The sequence below is a fragment of the Oncorhynchus masou genome, chromosome 5 (genome assembly GCF_036934945.1).
Source record: "Oncorhynchus masou masou isolate Uvic2021 chromosome 5, UVic_Omas_1.1, whole genome shotgun sequence".
In the NCBI taxonomy this organism is placed as follows: domain Eukaryota; kingdom Metazoa; phylum Chordata; class Actinopteri; order Salmoniformes; family Salmonidae; genus Oncorhynchus; species Oncorhynchus masou.
The window spans coordinates 1,572,126-1,590,167 of NC_088216.1; the positions used below are offsets into that span (position 1 = coordinate 1,572,126).

At 38.2% G+C, this 18,042-nt stretch overlaps 16 non-coding genes across 16 annotated transcripts; all 16 read left to right on the plus strand.

Annotated features, from left to right (window-relative positions):
* Nucleotides 1–513: 513 nt before the first annotated feature.
* On the plus strand, nt 514–586 carry trnam-cau (transfer RNA methionine (anticodon CAU)). Its single transcript has one exon. It is a non-coding gene; the product is annotated as a tRNA-Met (tRNA).
* Nucleotides 587–1,111: 525 nt separating this feature from the next.
* On the plus strand, nt 1,112–1,184 carry trnam-cau (transfer RNA methionine (anticodon CAU)). Its single transcript has one exon. It is a non-coding gene; the product is annotated as a tRNA-Met (tRNA).
* A 635-nt stretch (nt 1,185–1,819) lies between these two features.
* On the plus strand, nt 1,820–1,892 carry trnam-cau (transfer RNA methionine (anticodon CAU)). Its single transcript has one exon. It is a non-coding gene; the product is annotated as a tRNA-Met (tRNA).
* A 635-nt stretch (nt 1,893–2,527) lies between these two features.
* Nucleotides 2,528–2,600, plus strand: trnam-cau (transfer RNA methionine (anticodon CAU)). Its single transcript has one exon. It is a non-coding gene; the product is annotated as a tRNA-Met (tRNA).
* Nucleotides 2,601–2,882: 282 nt separating this feature from the next.
* trnam-cau (transfer RNA methionine (anticodon CAU)) lies at nt 2,883–2,955 on the plus strand. The gene has a single exon. It is a non-coding gene; the product is annotated as a tRNA-Met (tRNA).
* A 283-nt stretch (nt 2,956–3,238) lies between these two features.
* On the plus strand, nt 3,239–3,311 carry trnam-cau (transfer RNA methionine (anticodon CAU)). The gene has a single exon. It is a non-coding gene; the product is annotated as a tRNA-Met (tRNA).
* Nucleotides 3,312–3,897: 586 nt separating this feature from the next.
* trnam-cau (transfer RNA methionine (anticodon CAU)) lies at nt 3,898–3,970 on the plus strand. Its single transcript has one exon. It is a non-coding gene; the product is annotated as a tRNA-Met (tRNA).
* A 283-nt stretch (nt 3,971–4,253) lies between these two features.
* On the plus strand, nt 4,254–4,326 carry trnam-cau (transfer RNA methionine (anticodon CAU)). The gene has a single exon. It is a non-coding gene; the product is annotated as a tRNA-Met (tRNA).
* Nucleotides 4,327–5,313: 987 nt separating this feature from the next.
* On the plus strand, nt 5,314–5,386 carry trnam-cau (transfer RNA methionine (anticodon CAU)). Its single transcript has one exon. It is a non-coding gene; the product is annotated as a tRNA-Met (tRNA).
* Nucleotides 5,387–6,730: 1,344 nt separating this feature from the next.
* Nucleotides 6,731–6,803, plus strand: trnam-cau (transfer RNA methionine (anticodon CAU)). The gene has a single exon. It is a non-coding gene; the product is annotated as a tRNA-Met (tRNA).
* A 3,828-nt stretch (nt 6,804–10,631) lies between these two features.
* Nucleotides 10,632–10,704, plus strand: trnam-cau (transfer RNA methionine (anticodon CAU)). The gene has a single exon. It is a non-coding gene; the product is annotated as a tRNA-Met (tRNA).
* A 278-nt stretch (nt 10,705–10,982) lies between these two features.
* Nucleotides 10,983–11,055, plus strand: trnam-cau (transfer RNA methionine (anticodon CAU)). Its single transcript has one exon. It is a non-coding gene; the product is annotated as a tRNA-Met (tRNA).
* Nucleotides 11,056–11,331: 276 nt separating this feature from the next.
* On the plus strand, nt 11,332–11,404 carry trnam-cau (transfer RNA methionine (anticodon CAU)). The gene has a single exon. It is a non-coding gene; the product is annotated as a tRNA-Met (tRNA).
* A 277-nt stretch (nt 11,405–11,681) lies between these two features.
* On the plus strand, nt 11,682–11,754 carry trnam-cau (transfer RNA methionine (anticodon CAU)). The gene has a single exon. It is a non-coding gene; the product is annotated as a tRNA-Met (tRNA).
* Nucleotides 11,755–13,098: 1,344 nt separating this feature from the next.
* Nucleotides 13,099–13,171, plus strand: trnam-cau (transfer RNA methionine (anticodon CAU)). Its single transcript has one exon. It is a non-coding gene; the product is annotated as a tRNA-Met (tRNA).
* A 2,061-nt stretch (nt 13,172–15,232) lies between these two features.
* trnam-cau (transfer RNA methionine (anticodon CAU)) lies at nt 15,233–15,305 on the plus strand. Its single transcript has one exon. It is a non-coding gene; the product is annotated as a tRNA-Met (tRNA).
* Nucleotides 15,306–18,042: the final 2,737 nt, after the last annotated feature.

Sequence of the window (18,042 nt, forward strand, 5' to 3'; positions counted from 1 at the left end):
AAAGACAGTGTTGGCTGAAGATGGAAGTGAAAATGAATTCACTGTCGTTTTGGACTTTCACACAATACATACTTTTGTCAAGGTGGATACCACATCACTGTCAAAATCTGAAGTTCGGTATCGATATTTTTTTTCTTATTTTTGGACATTTTTACAAGAAGGGCCTCGTTAGCGCAGTAGGTCGCGCGTCAGTCTCATAATCTGAAGGTCGTGATCTCGATCCTCACACGAGGCAGCAAAGCATTTACAAAGACAGTGTTGGCTGAAGGTGAAAATGAATTCACTGCTATTTTGGACTTTCACACAATACATACTTTCGTCAAGGTGGATACCACATCTTAAGGTCCATATCGATATGTATTACTTTAGAATGAAATCAATCTTTTTGTCTCAGGGGTTGTAGAATTTCAGACCATACATAGATTTTGGCACGTTGGTTTCAACATCACTGTCAAAATCTGAAGTTCGGTATCGATATTTTTTTTCTTATTTTTGGACATTTTTCCAAGAAGGGCCTCGTTAGCGCAGTAGGTAGCGCGTCAGTCTCATAATCTGAAGGTCGTGAGTTCGATCCTCACACGGGGCAGCAAAGCATTTAAAAAGACAGTGTTGGCTGAAGGTGAAAATGAATTCACTGCTATTTTGGACTTTCACACAATACATACTTTCGTCAAGGTGGATACCACATCTTAAGGTCCATATCGATATGTATTACTTTAGAATGAAATCAATCTTTTTGTCTCAGGGGTTGTAGAATTTCAGACCATACATACATTTTGGCACGGTGGTTTCAACATCACTGTCAAAATCTGAAGTTCGGTATCGATATTTTTTTTCTTATTTTTGGACATTTTTACAAGAAGGGCCTCGTTAGCGCAGTAGGTCGCGCGTCAGTCTCATAATCTGAAGTTCGTGATCTCGATCCTCACACGAGGCAGCAAAGCATTTACAAAGACAGTGTTGGCTGAAGATGAAGTGAAAATTAATTCACTGTCCTTTTGGACTTTCACACAATACATACTTTTGTCAAGGTGGATACCACATCACTGTCAAAATCTGAAGTTCGGTATCGACATTTTTTTTCTAATTTTTGGACATGTTACCAAGAAGGGTCTCGTTAGCGCAGTAGGTAGCGCGTCAGTCTCATAATCTGAAGGTCGTGAGTTCGATCCTCACACGGGGCAGCAAAGCTTTTAAAAAGACAGTGTTGGCTGAAGATGGAAGTGAAAATGAATTCACTGTCGTTTTGGACTTTCACACAATACATACTTTTGTCAAGGTGGATACCACATCTTAAGGTTCATATCGATATGTATTACTTTATAATGAAATCAATCTTTTTGTCTCAGGGGTTGTAGAATTTCAGACCATACATACATTTTGGCACGGTGGTTTCAACATCACTGTCAAAATCTGAAGTTCGGTATCGATATTTTTTTTCTTATTTTTGGACATTTTTCTGAGAAGGGCCTCGTTAGCGCAGTAGGTAGCGCGTCAGTCTCATAATCTGAAGGTCGTGAGTTCGATCTTCACACGAGGCAGCAAAGCATTTACAAAGACAGTGTTGGCTGAAGGTGAAAATGAATTCACTGTCGTTTTGGACTTTCACACAATACATACTTTTGTCAAGGTGGATACCACATCTTAAGGTTCATATCGATATGTATTACTTTATAATGAAATCAATCTTTTTGTCTCAGGGGTTGTAGAATTTCAGACCATACATACATTTTTGCACGGTGGTTTCAACATCACTGTCAAAATCTGAAGTTCGGTATCGATATTTTTTTTCTTATTTTTGGACATTTTTCCAAGAAGGGCCTCGTTAGCGCAGTAGGTAGCGCGTCAGTCTCATAATCTGAAGGTCGTGAGTTTGATCCTCACACGGGGCAGCAAAGCTTTTAAAAAGACAGTGTTGGCTGAAGATGGAAGTGAAAATGAATTCACTGTCGTTTTGGACTTTCACACAATACATACTTTCGTCAAGGTGGATACCACATCTTAAGGTCCATATCGATATGTATTACTTTAGAATGAAATCAATCTTTTTGTCTCAGGGGTTGTAGAATTTCAGACCATACATACATTTTGGCACGGTGGTTTCAACATCACTGTCAAAATCTGAAGTTCGATATCGATATTTTTTTTCTTATTTTTGGACATTTTTACAAGAAGGGCCTCGTTAGCGCAGTAGGTCGCGCGTCAGTCTCATAATCTGAAGGTCGTGAGTTCGATCCTCACACGAGGCAGCAAAGCATTTACAAAGACAGTGTTGGCTGAAGGTGAAAATGAATTCACTGTCGTTTTGGACTTTCACACAATACGTACTTTTGTCAAGGTGGATACCACATCTTAAGGTTCATATCGATATGTATTATTTTATAATGAAATCAATCTTTTTGTCTCAGGGGTTGTAGAATTTCAGACCATACATACATTTTGGCACGGTGGTTTCAACATCACTGTCAAAATCTGAAGTTCGGTATCGATATTTTTTTTCTTATTTTTGGACATTTTTCCGAGAAGGGCCTCGTTAGCGCAGTAGGTAGCGCGTCAGTCTCATAATCTGAAGGTCGTGAGTTTGATCCTCACACGGGGCAGCAAAGCTTTTAAAAGACAGTGTTGGCTGAAGATGGAAGTGAAAATGAATTCACTGTATTTTGGACTTTCACACAATACATACTTTTGTCAAGGTGGATACCACATCTTAAGGTTCATATCGATATGTATTACTTCATAATGAAATCAATCTTTTTGTCTCAGGGGTTGTAGAATTTCAGACCATACATACATTTTGGCACGGTGGTTTCAACATCACTGTCAAAATCTGAAGTTCGATATCGATATTTTTTTTCTTATTTTTGGACATTTTTACAAGAAGGGCCTCGTTAGCGCAGTAGGTAGCGCGTCAGTCTCATAATCTGAAGGTCGTGAGTTTGATCCTCACACGGGGCAGCAAAGCTTTTAAAAAGACAGTGTTGGCTGAAGATGGAAGTGAAAATGAATTCACTGTCGTTTTGGACTTTCACACAATACATACTTTTGTCAAGGTGGATACCACATCTTAAGGTTCATATCGATATGTATTACTTTATAATGAAATCAATCTTTTTGTCTCAGGGGTTGTAGAATTTCAGACCATACATACATTTTGGCACGGTGGTTTCAACATCACTGTCAAAATCTGAAGTTCGGTATCGATATTTTTTTCTTATTTTTGGACATTTTTCCAAGAAGGGCCTCGTTAGCGCAGTAGGTAGCGCGTCAGTCTCATAATCTGAAGGTCGTGAGTTCGATCCTCACACGAGGCAGCAAAGCATTTACAAAGACAGTGTTGGCTGAAGGTGAAAATGAATTCACTGCTATTTTGGACTTTCACACAATACATACTTTCGTCAAGGTGGATACCACATCTTAAGGTCCATATCGATATGTATTACTTTAGAATGAAATCAATCTTTTTGTCTCAGGGGTTGTAGAATTTCAGACCATACATACATTTTGGCACGGTGGTTTCAACATCACTGTCAAAATCTGAAGTTCGGTATCGATATTTTTTTTCTTATTTTTGGACATATTTACAAGAAGGGCCTCGTTAGCGCAGTAGTTCGCGCGTCAGTCTCATAATCTGAAGTTCGTGATCTCGATCCTCACACGAGGCAGCAAAGCATTTACAAAGACAGTGTTGGCTGAAGATGAAGTGAAAATTAATTCACTGTACTTTTGGACTTTCACACAATACATACTTTTGTCAAGGTGGATACCACATCTTAAGGTCCATATCGATATGTATTACTTTAGAATGAAATCAATCTTTTTGTCTCAGGGGTTGTAGTCAAAATCTGAAGTTCGGTATCGATATTTTTTTTCTTATTTTTGGACATTTTTCCAGGAAGGGCCTCGTTAGCGCAGTAGGTAGCGCGTCAGTCTCATAATCTGAAGGTCGTGAGTTCGATCCTCACACGGGGCAGCAAAGCTTTAAAAAAGACAGTGTTGGCTGAAGATGGAAGTGAAAATGAATTCACTGTCGTTTTGGACTTTCACACAATACATACTTTTGTCAAGGTGGATACCACATCTTAAGGTTCATATCGATATGTATTACTTTAGAATGAAATCAATCTTTTTGTCTCAGGGGTTGTAGAATTTCAGACCATACATACATTTTGGCACGGTGGTTTCAACATCACTGTCAAAATCTGAAGTTCGGTATCGATATTTTTTTCTTATTTTTGGACATTTTTCCAAGAAGGGCCTCGTTAGCGCAGTAGGTAGCGCGTCAGTCTCATAATCTGAAGGTCGTGAGTTCGATCCTCACACGGGGCAGCAAAGCTTTTAAAAAGACAGTGTTGGCTGAAGGTGAAAATGAATTCACTGCTATTTTGGACTTTCACACAATACATACTTTCGTCAAGGTGGATACCACATCTTAAGGTTCATATCGATATGTATTACTTTATAATGAAATCAATCTTTTTGTCTCAGGGGTTGTAGAATTTCAGACCATACATACATTTTGGCACGGTGGTTTCAACATCACTGTCAAAATCTGAAGTTCGGTATCGATATTTTTTTTCTTATTTTTGGACATTTTTACAAGAAGGGCCTCGTTAGCGCAGTAGGTCACGAGTCAGTCTCATAATCTGAAGGTCGTGATCTCGATCCTCACACGAGGCAGCAATGCATTTACGAAGACAGTGTTGGCTGAAGATGAAGTGAAAAATAATTCACTGATATTTTGGACTTTCACACAATACATACTTTTGTCAAGGTGGATACCACATCTTAAGGTTCATATCGAAATGTATTACTTTAGAATGAAATTAATCTTTTTGTCTCAGGGGTGTAGAATTTCAGACCATACATACATTTTGGCACGGTGGTTTCAACATCACTGTCAAAATCTGAAGTTCGGTATCGATATTTTTTTCTTATTTTTGGATATTTTTCCAAGAAGGGCCTCGTTAGCGCAGTAGGTAGCGCGTCAGTCTCATAATCTGAAGGTCGTGATCTCGATCCTCACACGAGGCAGCAATGCATTTACGAAGACAGTGTTGGCTGAAGATGAAGTGAAAATTAATTCACTGATATTTTGGACTTTCACACAATACATACTTTTGTCAAGGTGGATACCACATCTTAAGGTCCATATCGATATGTATTACTTTAGAATGAAATCAATCTTTTTGTCTCAGGGGTTGTAGAATTTCAGACCATACATACATTTTGGCACGGTGGTTTCAACATCACTGTCAAAATCTGAAGTTCGGTATCGATATTTTTTTCTTATTTTTGGACATGTTACCAAGAAGGGCCTCGTTAGCGCAGTAGGTAGCGCGTCAGTCTCATAATCTGAAGGTCGTGAGTTCGATCCTCACACGGGGCAGCAAATCTTTTAAAAAGACAGTGTTGGCTGAAGGTGAAAATGAATTCACTGCTATTTTGGACTTTCACACAATACATACTTTTGTCAAGGTGGATACCACATCTTAAGGTTCATATCGATATGTATTACTTTATAATGAAATCAATCTTTTTGTCTCAGGGGTTGTAGAATTTCAGACCATACATAGATTTTGGCACGGTGGTTTCAACATCACTGTCAAAATCTGAAGTTTGGTATCACTATTTTTTTCTTATTTTTGGATATTTTAAAAAGAATGGCCTTGTTAGCGCAGTAGGTAGTGCGTCAGTCTCATAATCTGAAGGTCGTGAGTTTGATCCTCACACGCGGCAGCAAAGCTTTTAAAAAGACAGTGTTGGCTGAAGATGGAAGTGAAAATGAATTCACTGTCGTTTTGGACTTTCACACAATACATACTTTTGTCAAGGTGGATACCACATCTTAAGGTCCATATCGATATGTATTACTTTAGAAATGAAATCAATCTTTTTGTCTCAGGGGTTGTAGAATTTCAGACCATACATACATTTTGGCACGGTGGTTTCAACATCACTGTCAAAATCTGAAGTTCGGTATCGATATTTTTTCTTATTTTTGGACATTTTTACAAGAAGGGCCTCGTTAGCGCAGTAGGTCGCGCGTCAGTCTCATAATCTGAAGGTCGTGATCTCGATCCTCACACGAGGCAGCAATGCATTTACAAAGACAGTGTTGGCTGAAGATGAAGTGAAAATTAATTCACTGATATTTTGGACTTTCACACAATACATACTTTTGTCAAGGTGGATACCACATCTTAAGGTTCATATCGAAATGTATTACTTTAGAATGAAATTAATCTTTTTGTCTCAGGGGTTGTAGAATTTCAGACCATACATAGATTTTGGCACGGTGGTTTCAACATCACTGTCAAAATCTGAAGTTTGGTATCGATATTTTTTTCTTATTTTTGGACATTTTTCCAAGAAGGGCCTTGTTAGCGCAGTAGGTAGTGCGTCAGTCTCATAATCTGAAGGTCGTGAGTTTGATCCTCACACGGGCAGCAAAGCTTTTAAAAAGACAGTGTTGGCTGAAGATGGAAGTGAAAATGAATTCACTGTCGTTTTGGACTTTCACACAATACATACTTTTGTCAAGGTGGATACCACATCTTAAGGTTCATATCGATATGTATTACTTTATAATGAAATCAATCTTTTTGTCTCAGGGGTTGTAGAATTTCAGACCATACATACATTTTGGCACGGTGGTTTCAACATCACTGTCAAAATCTGAAGTTCGGTATCGATATTTTTTTTCTTATTTTTGGACATTTTTACAAGAATGGCCTTGTTAGCGCAGTAGGTAGCGCGTCAGTCTCATAATCTGAAGGTCGTGAGTTCGATCCTCACACGAGGCAGCAAAGCATTTACAAAGACAGTGTTGGCTGAAGGTGAAAATGAATTCACTGTGATTTTGGACTTTCACACAATACATACTTTCGTCAAGGTGGATACCACATCTTAAGGTCCATATCGATATGTATTACTTTAGAATGAAATCAATCTTTTTGTCTCAGGGGTTGTAGAATTTCAGACCATACATAGATTTTGGCACGGTGGTTTCAACATCACTGTCAAAATCTGAAGTTCGGTATCGATATTTTTTTCTTATTTTTGGACATTTTTACAAGAATGGCCTTGTTAGCGCAGTAGGTAGTGCGTCAGTCTCATAATCTGAAGGTCGTGAGTTTGATCCTCACACGAGGCAGCAAAGCTTTTAAAAAGACAGTGTTGGCTGAAGATGGAAGTGAAAATGAATTCACTGTCGTTTTGGACTTTCACACAATACATACTTTCGTCAAGGTGGATACCACATCTTAAGGTCCATATCGATATGTATTACTTTAGAATGAAATCAATCTTTTTGTCTCAGGGGTGTAGAATTTCAGACCATACATACATTTTGGCACGGTGGTTTCAACATCACTGTCAAAATCTGAAGTTCGGTATCGATATTTTTTTCTTATTTTTGGACATTTTTACAAGAAGGGCCTCGTTAGCGCAGTAGGTCGCGCGTCAGTCTCATAATCTGAAGGTCGTGATCTCGATCCTCACACGAGGCAGCAATGCATTTACAAAGACAGTGTTGGCTGAAGATGAAGTGAAAATTAGTTCACTGATATTTTGGACTTTCACACAATACATACTTTTGTCAAGGTGGATACCACATCTTAAGGTTCATATCGATATGTATTACTTTAGAATGAAATTAATCTTTTTGTCTCATGGGTTGTAGAATTTCAGACCATACATAGATTTTGGCACGGTGGTTTCAACATCACTGTCAAAATCTGAAGTTTGGTATCACTATTTTTTTTCTTATTTTTGGATATTTTAAAAAGAATGGCCTTGTTAGCGCAGTAGGTAGTGCGTCAGTCTCATAATCTGAAGGTCGTGAGTTTGATCCTCACACGAGGCAGCAAAGCTTTTAAAAAGACAGTGTTGGCTGAAGATGGAAGTGAAAATGAATTCACTGTCGTTTTGGACTTTCACACAATACATACTTTTGTCAAGGTGGATACCACATCTTAAGGTTCATATCGATATGTATTACTTTATAATGAAATCAATCTTTTTGTCTCAGGGGTTGTAGAATTTCAGACCATACATACATTTTGGCACGGTGGTTTCAACATCACTGTCAAAATCTGAAGTTCGGTATCGATATTTTTTTCTTATTTTTGGACATTTTTACAAGAAGGGCCTCGTTAGCGCAGTAGGTCGCGCGTCAGTCTCATAATCTGAAGGTCGTGAGTTCGATCCTCACACGAGGCAGCAAAGCATTTAAAAAGACAGTGTTGGCTGAAGGTGAAAATGAATTCACTGCTATTTTGGACTTTCACACAATACATACTTTTGTCAAGGTGGATACCACATCTTAAGGTTCATATCGATATGTATTACTTTAGAATGAAATTAATCTTTTTGTCTCAGGGGTTGTAGAATTTCAGACCATACATAGATTTTGGCACGGTGGTTTCAACATCACTGTCAAAATCTGAAGTTTGGTATCACTATTTTTTTTCTTATTTTTGGACATTTTAAAAGAATGGCCTCGTTAGCGCAGTAGGTAGTGCGTCAGTCTCATAATCTGAAGGTCGTGAGTTTGATCCTCACACGGGCAGCAAAGCTTTTAAAAAGACAGTGTTGGCTGAAGATGGAAGTGAAAATGAATTCACTGTCGTTTTGGACTTTCACACAATACATACTTTTGTCAAGGTGGATACCACATCTTAAGGTCCATATCGATATGTATTACTTTAGAATGAAATCAATCTTTTTGTCTCAGGGGTTGTAGAATTTCAGACCATACATACATTTTGGCACGGTGGTTTCAACATTACTGTCAAAATCTGAAGTTCGGTATCGATATTTTTTTCTTATTTTTGGACATTTTTACAAGAAGGGCCTCGTTAGCGCAGTAGGTCGCGCGTCAGTCTCATAATCTGAAGGTCGTGATCTCGATCCTCACACGAGGCAGCAATGCATTTACAAAGACAGTGTTGGCTGAAGATGAAGTGAAAATTAGTTCACTGATATTTTGGACTTTCACACAATACATACTTTTGTCAAGGTGGATACCACATCTTAAGGTTCATATCGATATGTATTACTTTATAATGAAATCAATCTTTTTGTCTCAGGGGTTGTAGAATTTCAGACCATACATACATTTTGGCACGGTGGTTTCAACATCACTGTCAAAATCTGAAGTTCGGTATCAACATTTTTTTTCTTATTTTTGGACATTTTTACAAGAAGGGCCTCGTTAGCGCAGTAGGTAGCGCGTCAGTCTCATAATCTGAAGGTCGTGAGTTTGATCCTCACACGCGGCAGCAAAGCTTTTAAAAAGACAGTGTTGGCTGAAGATGAAGTGAAAATTAGTTCACTGATATTTTGGACTTTCACACAATACATACTTTCGTCAAGGTGGATACCACATCTTAAGGTTCATATCGATATGTATTACTTTATAATGAAATCAATCTTTTTGTGTCAGGGGTTGTAGAATTTCAGACCATACATACATTTTGGCACGGTGGTTTCAACATCACTGTCAAAATCTGAAGTTTGGTATCACTATTTTTTTTCTTATTTTTGGATATTTTAAAAAGAATGGCCTGGTTAGCGCAGTAGGTAGTGCGTCAGTCTCATAATCTGAAGGTCGTGAGTTTGATCCTCACACGCGGCAGCAAAGCTTTTAAAAAGACAGTGTTGGCTGAAGATGGAAGTGAAAATGAATTCACTGTCGTTTTGGACTTTCACACAATACATACTTTCGTCAAGGTGGATACCACATCTTAAGGTCCATATCGATATGTATTACTTTAGAAAGAAATCAATCTTTTTGTCTCAGGGGGTGTAGAATTTCAGACCATACATACATTTTGGCACGGTGGTTTCAACATCACTGTCAAAATCTGAAGTTCGGTATCGATATTTTTTTCTTATTTTTGGACATTTTTACAAGAAGGGCCTCGTTAGCGCAGTAGGTCGCGCGTCAGTCTCATAATCTGAAGGTCGTGATCTCGATCCTCACACGAGGCAGCAATGCATTTACAAAGACAGTGTTGGCTGAAGATGAAGTGAAAATTAATTCACTGATATTTTGGACTTTCACACAATACATACTTTTGTCAAGGTGGATACCACATCTTAAGGTTCATATCGATATGTATTACTTTATAATGAAATCAATCTTTTTGTCTCAGGGGTTGTAGAATTTCAGACCATACATACATTTTGGCACGGTGGTTTCAACATCACTGTCAAAATCTGAAGTTCGGTATCGATATTTTTTTCTTATTTTTGGACATTTTTACAAGAAGGGCCTCGTTAGCGCAGTAGGTAGCGCGTCAGTCTCATAATCTGAAGGTCGTGAGTTTGATCCTCACACGCGGCAGCAAAGCTTTTAAAAAGACAGTGTTGGCTGAAGATGGAAGTGAAAATGAATTCACTGTCGTTTTGGACTTTCACACAATACATACTTTCGTCAAGGTGGATACCACATCTTAAGGTCCATATCGATATGTATTACTTTAGAATGAAATCAATCTTTTTGTCTCAGGGGTTGTAGAATTTCAGACCATACATACATTTTGGCACGGTGGTTTCAACATCACTGTCAAAATCTGAAGTTCGGTATCAACATTTTTTTCTTATTTTTGGACATGTTACCAAGAAGGGCCTCGTTAGCGCAGTAGGTAGCGCGTCAGTCTCATAATCTGAAGGTCGTGAGTTCGATCCTCACACGGGGCAGCAAATCTTTTAAAAAGACAGTGTTGGCTGAAGGTGAAAATGAATTCACTGCTATTTTGGACTTTCACACAATACATACTTTCGTCAAGGTGGATACCACATCTTAAGGTTCATATCGATATGTATTACTTTATAATGAAATCAATCTTTTTGTCTCAGGGGTTGTAGAATTTCAGACCATACATACATTTTGGCACGGTGGTTTCAACATCACTGTCAAAATCTGAAGTTCGGTATCGATATTTTTTTACTTATTTTTGGACATTTTTCCAAGAAGGGCCTCGTTAGCGCAGTAGGTAGCGCGTCAGTCTCATAATCTGAAGGTCGTGAGTTCGATCCTCACACGGGGCAGCAAAGCTTTTAAAAAGACAGTGTTGGCTGAAGGTGAAAATGAATTCACTGTCGTTTTGGACTTTCACACAATACATACTTTCGTCAAGGTGGATACCACATCTTAATGTCCATATCGATATGTATTACTTTAGAATGAAATCAATCTGTTTGTCTCAGGGGTGTAGAATTTCAGACCATACATACATTTTGGCACGGTGGTTTCAACATCACTGTCAAAATCTGAAGTTCGGTATCGATATTTTTTTCTTATTTTTGGACATGTTACCAAGAAGGGCCTCGTTAGCGCAGTAGGTAGCGCGTCAGTCTCATAATCTGAAGGTCGTGAGTTCGATCCTCACACGGGGCAGCAAATCTTTTAAAAAGACAGTGTTGGCTGAAGGTGAAAATGAATTCACTGCTATTTTGGACTTTCACACAATACATACTTTCGTCAAGGTGGATACCACATCTTAAGGTTCATATCGATATGTATTACTTTATAATGAAATCAATCTTTTTGTCTCAGGGGTTGTAGAATTTCAGACCATACATACATTTTGGCACGGTGGTTTCAACATCACTGTCAAAATCTGAAGTTCGGTATCGATATTTTTTTCTTATTTTTGGATATTTTTCCAAGAAGGGCCTCGTTAGCGCAGTAGGTAGCGCGTCAGTCTCATAATCTGAAGGTCGTGAGTTCGATCCTCACACGGGGCAGCAAATCTTTTAAAAAGACAGTGTTGGCTGAAGGTGAAAATGAATTCACTGTCGTTTTGGACTTTCACACAATACATACTTTCGTCAAGGTGGATACCACATCTTAAGGTCCATATCGATATGTATTACTTTAGAATGAAATCAATCTTTTTGTCTCAGGGGTGTAGAATTTCAGACCATACATACATTTTGGCACGGTGGTTTCAACATCACTGTCAAAATCTGAAGTTCGGTATCGATATTTTTTTTCTTATTTTTGGACATTTTTACAAGAAGGGCCTCGTTAGCGCAGTAGGTCGCGCGTCAGTCTCATAATCTGAAGGTCGTGATCTCGATCCTCACACGAGGCAGCAATGCATTTACAAAGACAGTGTTGGCTGAAGATGAAGTGAAAATTAATTCACTGATATTTTGGACTTTCACACAATACATACTTTTGTCAAGGTGGATACCACATCTTAAGGTTCATATCGAAATGTATTACTTTAGAATGAAATTAATCTTTTTGTCTCAGGGGTTGTAGAATTTCAGACCATACATACATTTTGGCACGGTGGTTTCAACATCACTGTCAAAATCTGAAGTTTGGTATCACTATTTTTTTTCTTATTTTTGGATATTTTAAAAAGAATGGCCTTGTTAGCGCAGTAGGTAGTGCGTCAGTCTCATAATCTGAAGGTCGTGAGTTTGATCCTCACACGCGGCAGCAAAGCTTTTAAAAAGACAGTGTTGGCTGAAGATGGAAGTGAAAATGAATTCACTGTCGTTTTGGACTTTCACACAATACATACTTTCGTCAAGGTGGATACCACATCTTAAGGTCCATATCGATATGTATTACTTTAGAAAGAAATCAATCTTTTTGTCTCAGGGGTGTAGAATTTCAGACCATACATACATTTTGGCACGGTGGTTTCAACATCACTGTCAAAATCTGAAGTTCGGTATCGATATTTTTTTCTTATTTTTGGACATTTTTACAAGAAGGGCCTCGTTAGCGCAGTAGGTCGCGCGTCAGTCTCATAATCTGAAGGTCGTGATCTCGATCCTCACACGAGGCAGCAATGCATTTACAAAGACAGTGTTGGCTGAAGATGAAGTGAAAATTAGTTCACTGATATTTTGGACTTTCACACAATACATACTTTTGTCAAGGTGGATACCACATCTTAAGGTTCATATCGATATGTATTACTTTAGAATGAAATCAATCTTTTTGTCTCAGGGGTTGTAGAATTTCAGACCATACATACATTTTGGCACGGTGGTTTCAACATCACTGTCAAAATCTGAAGTTTGGTATCACTATTTTTTTTCTTATTTTTGGACATTTTAAAAAGAATGGCCTTGTTAGCGCAGTAGGTAGCGCGTCAGTCTCATAATCTGAAGGTCGTGAGTTCGATCCTCACACGAGGCAGCAAAGCTTTAAAAAAGACAGTGTTGGCTGAAGGTGAAAATGAATTCACTGTGATTTTGGACTTTCACACAATACATACTTTCGTCAAGGTGGATACCACATCTTAAGGTCCATATCGATATGTATTACTTTAGAATGAAATCAATCTTTTTGTCTCAGGGGTTGTAGAATTTCAGACCATACATAGATTTTGGCACGGTGGTTTCAACATCACTGTCAAAATCTGAAGTTTGGTATCAACATTTTTTTTCTTATTTTTGGATATTTTAAAAAGAATGGCCTTGTTAGCGCAGTAGGTAGTGCGTCAGTCTCATAATCTGAAGGTCGTGAGTTTGATCCTCACACGAGGCAGCAAAGCTTTTAAAAAGACAGTGTTGGCTGAAGATGGAAGTGAAAATGAATTCACTGTCGTTTTGGACTTTCACACAATACATACTTTTGTCAAGGTGGATACCACATCTTAAGGTTCATATCGATATGTATTACTTTATAATGAAATCAATCTTTTTGTCTCAGGGGTTGTAGAATTTCAGACCATACATACATTTTGGCACGGTGGTTTCAACATCACTGTCAAAATCTGAAGTTCGGTATCAACATTTTTTTTCTTATTTTTGGACATGTTACCAAGAAGGGCCTCATTAGCGCAGTAGTTAGCGCGTCAGTCTCATAATCTGAAGGTCGTGAGTTTGATCCTCACAGTGGGCAGCAAAGCATTTAAAAAGACAGTGTTGGCTGAAGATGGAAGTGAAAATGAATTCACTGTCGTTTTGGACTTTCACACAATACATACTTTCGTCAAGGTGGATACCACATCTTAAGGTCCATATCGATATGTATTACTTTAGAATGAAATCAATCTTTTTGTCTCAGGGGTTGTAGAATTTCAGACCATACATAGATTTTGGCACGGTGGTTTCAACATCACTGTCAAAATCTGAAGTTTGGTATCACTATTTTTTTTCTTATTTTTGGATATTTTAAAAAGAATGGCCTTGTTAGCGCAGTAGGTAGTGCGTCAGTCTCATAATCTGAAGGTCGTGAGTTCGATCCTCACACGGGGCAGCAAAGCTTTTAAAAAGACAGTGTTGGCTGAAGATGGAAGTGAAAATGAATTCACTGTCGTTTTGGACTTTCACACAATACATACTTTTGTCAAGGTGGATACCACATCTTAAGGTCCATATCGATATGTATTACTTTAGAATGAAATCAATCTTTTTGTCTCAGGGGTTGTAGAATTTCAGACCATACATACATTTTGGCACGGTGGTTTCAACATTACTGTCAAAATCTGAAGTTCGGTATCGATATTTTTTTCTTATTTTTGGACATTTTTACAAGAAGGGCCTCGTTAGCGCAGTAGGTCGCGCGTCAGTCTCATAATCTGAAGGTCGTGATCTCGATCCTCACACGAGGCAGCAATGCATTTACAAAGACAGTGTTGGCTGAAGATGAAGTGAAAATTAGTTCACTGATATTTTGGACTTTCACACAATACATACTTTTGTCAAGGTGGATACCACATCTTAAGGTTCATATCGATATGTATTACTTTAGAATGAAATCAATCTTTTTGTCTCAGGGGTTGTAGAATTTCAGACCATACATAGATTTTGGCACGGTGGTTTCAACATCACTGTCAAAATCTGAAGTTCGGTATCAACATTTTTTTTCTTATTTTTGGACATGTTACCAAGAAGGGCCTCATTAGCGCAGTAGTTAGCGCGTCAGTCTCATAATCTGAAGGTCGTGAGTTCGATCCTCACACGGAGCAGCAAAGCTTTTAAAAAGACAGTGTTGGCTGAAGATGGAAGTGAAAATGAATTCACTGCTATTTTGGACTTTCACACAATACATACTTTCGTCAAGGTGGATACCACATCTTAAGGTCCATATCGATATGTATTACTTTAGAATGAAATCAATCTTTTTGTCTCAGGGGTTGTAGAATTTCAGACCATACATAGATTTTGGCACGGTGGTTTCAACATCACTGTCAAAATCTGAAGTTCGGTATCGATATTTTTTTTCTTATTTTTGGACATTTTTCCAAGAAGGGCCTCGTTAGCGCAGTAGGTAGCGCGTCAGTCTCATAATCTGAAGGTCGTGAGTTCGATCCTCACACGAGGCAGCAAAGCTTTTAAAAAGACAGTGTTGGCTGAAGGTGAAAATGAATTCACTGCTATTTTGGACTTTCACACAATACATACTTTTGTCAAGGTGGATACCACATCTTAAGGTCCATATCGATATGTATTACTTTAGAATGAAATCAATCTTTTTGTCTCAGGGGTTGTAGAATTTCAGACCATACATACATTTTGGCACGGTGGTTTCAACATCACTGTCAAAATCTGAAGTTCGGTATCGATATTTTTTCTTATTTTTGGACATTTTTACAAGAAGGGCCTCGTTAGCGCAGTAGGTAGTGCGTCAGTCTCATAATCTGAAGGTCGTGATCTCGATCCTCACACGAGGCAGCAAAGCATTTACAAAGACAGTGTTGGCTGAAGATGAAGTGAAAATGAATTCACTGTATTTTGGACTTTCACACAATACATACTTTTGTCAAGGTGGATACCACATCTTAAGGTCCATATCGATATGTATTACTTTAGAATGAAATCAATCTTTTTGTCTCAGGGGTTGTAGAATTTCAGACCATACATACATTTTGGCACGGTGGTTTCAACATCACTGTCAAAATCTGAAGTTCGGTATCGATATTTTTTTTCTTATTTTTGGACATTTTTACAAGAAGGGCCTCGTTAGCGCAGTAGGTCGCGCGTCAGTCTCATAATCTGAAGTTTGTGATCTCGATCCTCACACGAGGCAGCAAAGCATTTACATAGACAGTGTTGGCTGAAGATGGAAGTGAAAATGAATTCACTGTCGTTTTGGACTTTCACACAATACATACTTTTGTCAAGGTGGATACCACATCTTAAGGTTCATATCGATATGTATTACTTTATAATGAAATCAATCTTTTTGTCTCAGGGGTTGTAGAATTTCAGACCATACATACATTTTGGCACGGTGGTTTCAACATCACTGTCAAAATCTGAAGTTCGGTATCGATATTTTTTTTCTTATTTTTGGACATTTTTACAAGAAGGGCCTCGTTAGCGCAGTAGGTAGCGCGTCAGTCTCATAATCTGAAGGTCGTGATCTCGATCCTCACACGAGGCAGCAAAGCATTTACAAAGACAGTGTTGGCTGAAGATGAAGTGAAAATTAATTCACTGTATTTTGGACTTTCACACAATACATACTTTTGTCAAGGTGGATACCACATCTTAAGGTCCATATCGATATGTATTACTTTAGAATGAAATCAATCTTTTTGTCTCAGGGGTTGTAGAATTTCAGACCATACATACATTTTGGCACGGTGGTTTCAACATCACTGTCAAAATCTGAAGTTCGGTATCGATATTTTTTTCTTATTTTTGGACATTTTTACAAGAAGGGCCTCGTTAGCGCAGTAGGTAGCGCGTCAGTCTCATAATCTGAAGGTCGTGATCTCGATCCTCACACGAGGCAGCAAAGCATTTACAAAGACAGTGTTGGCTGAAGATGGAAGTGAAAATGAATTCACTGTATTTTGGACTTTCACACAATACATACTTTTGTCAAGGTGGATACCACATCTTAAGGTTCATATCGATATGTATTACTTTATAATGAAATCAATCTTTTTGTCTCAGGGGTGTAGAATTTCAGACCATACATACATTTTGGCACGGTGGTTTCAACATTACTGTCAAAATCTGAAGTTCGGTATCGATATTTTTTTCTTATTTTTGGACATTTTTACAAGAAGGGCCTCGTTAGCGCAGTAGGGTCGCGCGTCAGTCTCATAATCTGAAGGTCGTGATTCGATCCTCACACGAGGCAGCAAAGCATTTAAAAAGACAGTGTTGGCTGAAGATGGAAGTGAAAATGAATTCACTGTCGTTTTGGACTTTCACACAATACATACTTTTGTCAAGGTGGATACCACATCTTAAGGTTCATATCGATATGTATTACTTTATAATGAAATCAATCTTTTTGTCTCAGGGGTTGTAGAATTTCAGACCATACATACATTTTGGCACGGTGGTTTCAACATCACTGTCAAAATCTGAAGTTCGGTATCGATATTTTTTTCTTATTTTTGGACATTTTACAAGAAGGGCCTCGTTAGCGCAGTAGGTAGCGCGTCAGTCTCATAATCTGAAGGTCGTGATCTCGATCCTCACACGAGGCAGCAAAGCATTTACAAAGACAGTGTTGGCTGAAGATGAAGTGAAAATTAATTCACTGTATTTTGGACTTTCACACAATACATACTTTTGTCAAGGTGGATACCACATCTTAAGGTCCATATCGATATGTATTACTTTAGAATGAAATCAATCTTTTTGTCTCAGGGGTTGTAGAATTTCAGACCATACATAGATTTTGGCACGGTGGTTTCAACATCACTGTCAAAATCTGAAGTTCGGTATCGATATTTTTTTTCTTATTTTTGGACATTTTTACAAGAAGGGCCTCGTTAGCGCAGTAGGTAGCGCGTCAGTCTCATAATCTGAAGGTCGTGATCTCGATCCTCACACGAGGCAGCAAAGCATTTACAAAGACAGTGTTGGCTGAAGGTGAAAATGAATTCACTGCTATTTTGGACTTTCACACAATACATACTTTTGTCAAGGTGGATACCACATCTTAAGGTTCATATCGATATGTATTACTTTATAATGAAATCAATCTTTTTGTCTCAGGGGTTGTAGAATTTCAGACCATACATACATTTTGGCACGGTGGTTTCAACATCACTGTCAAAATCTGAAGTTCGGTATCGATATTTTTTTCTTATTTTT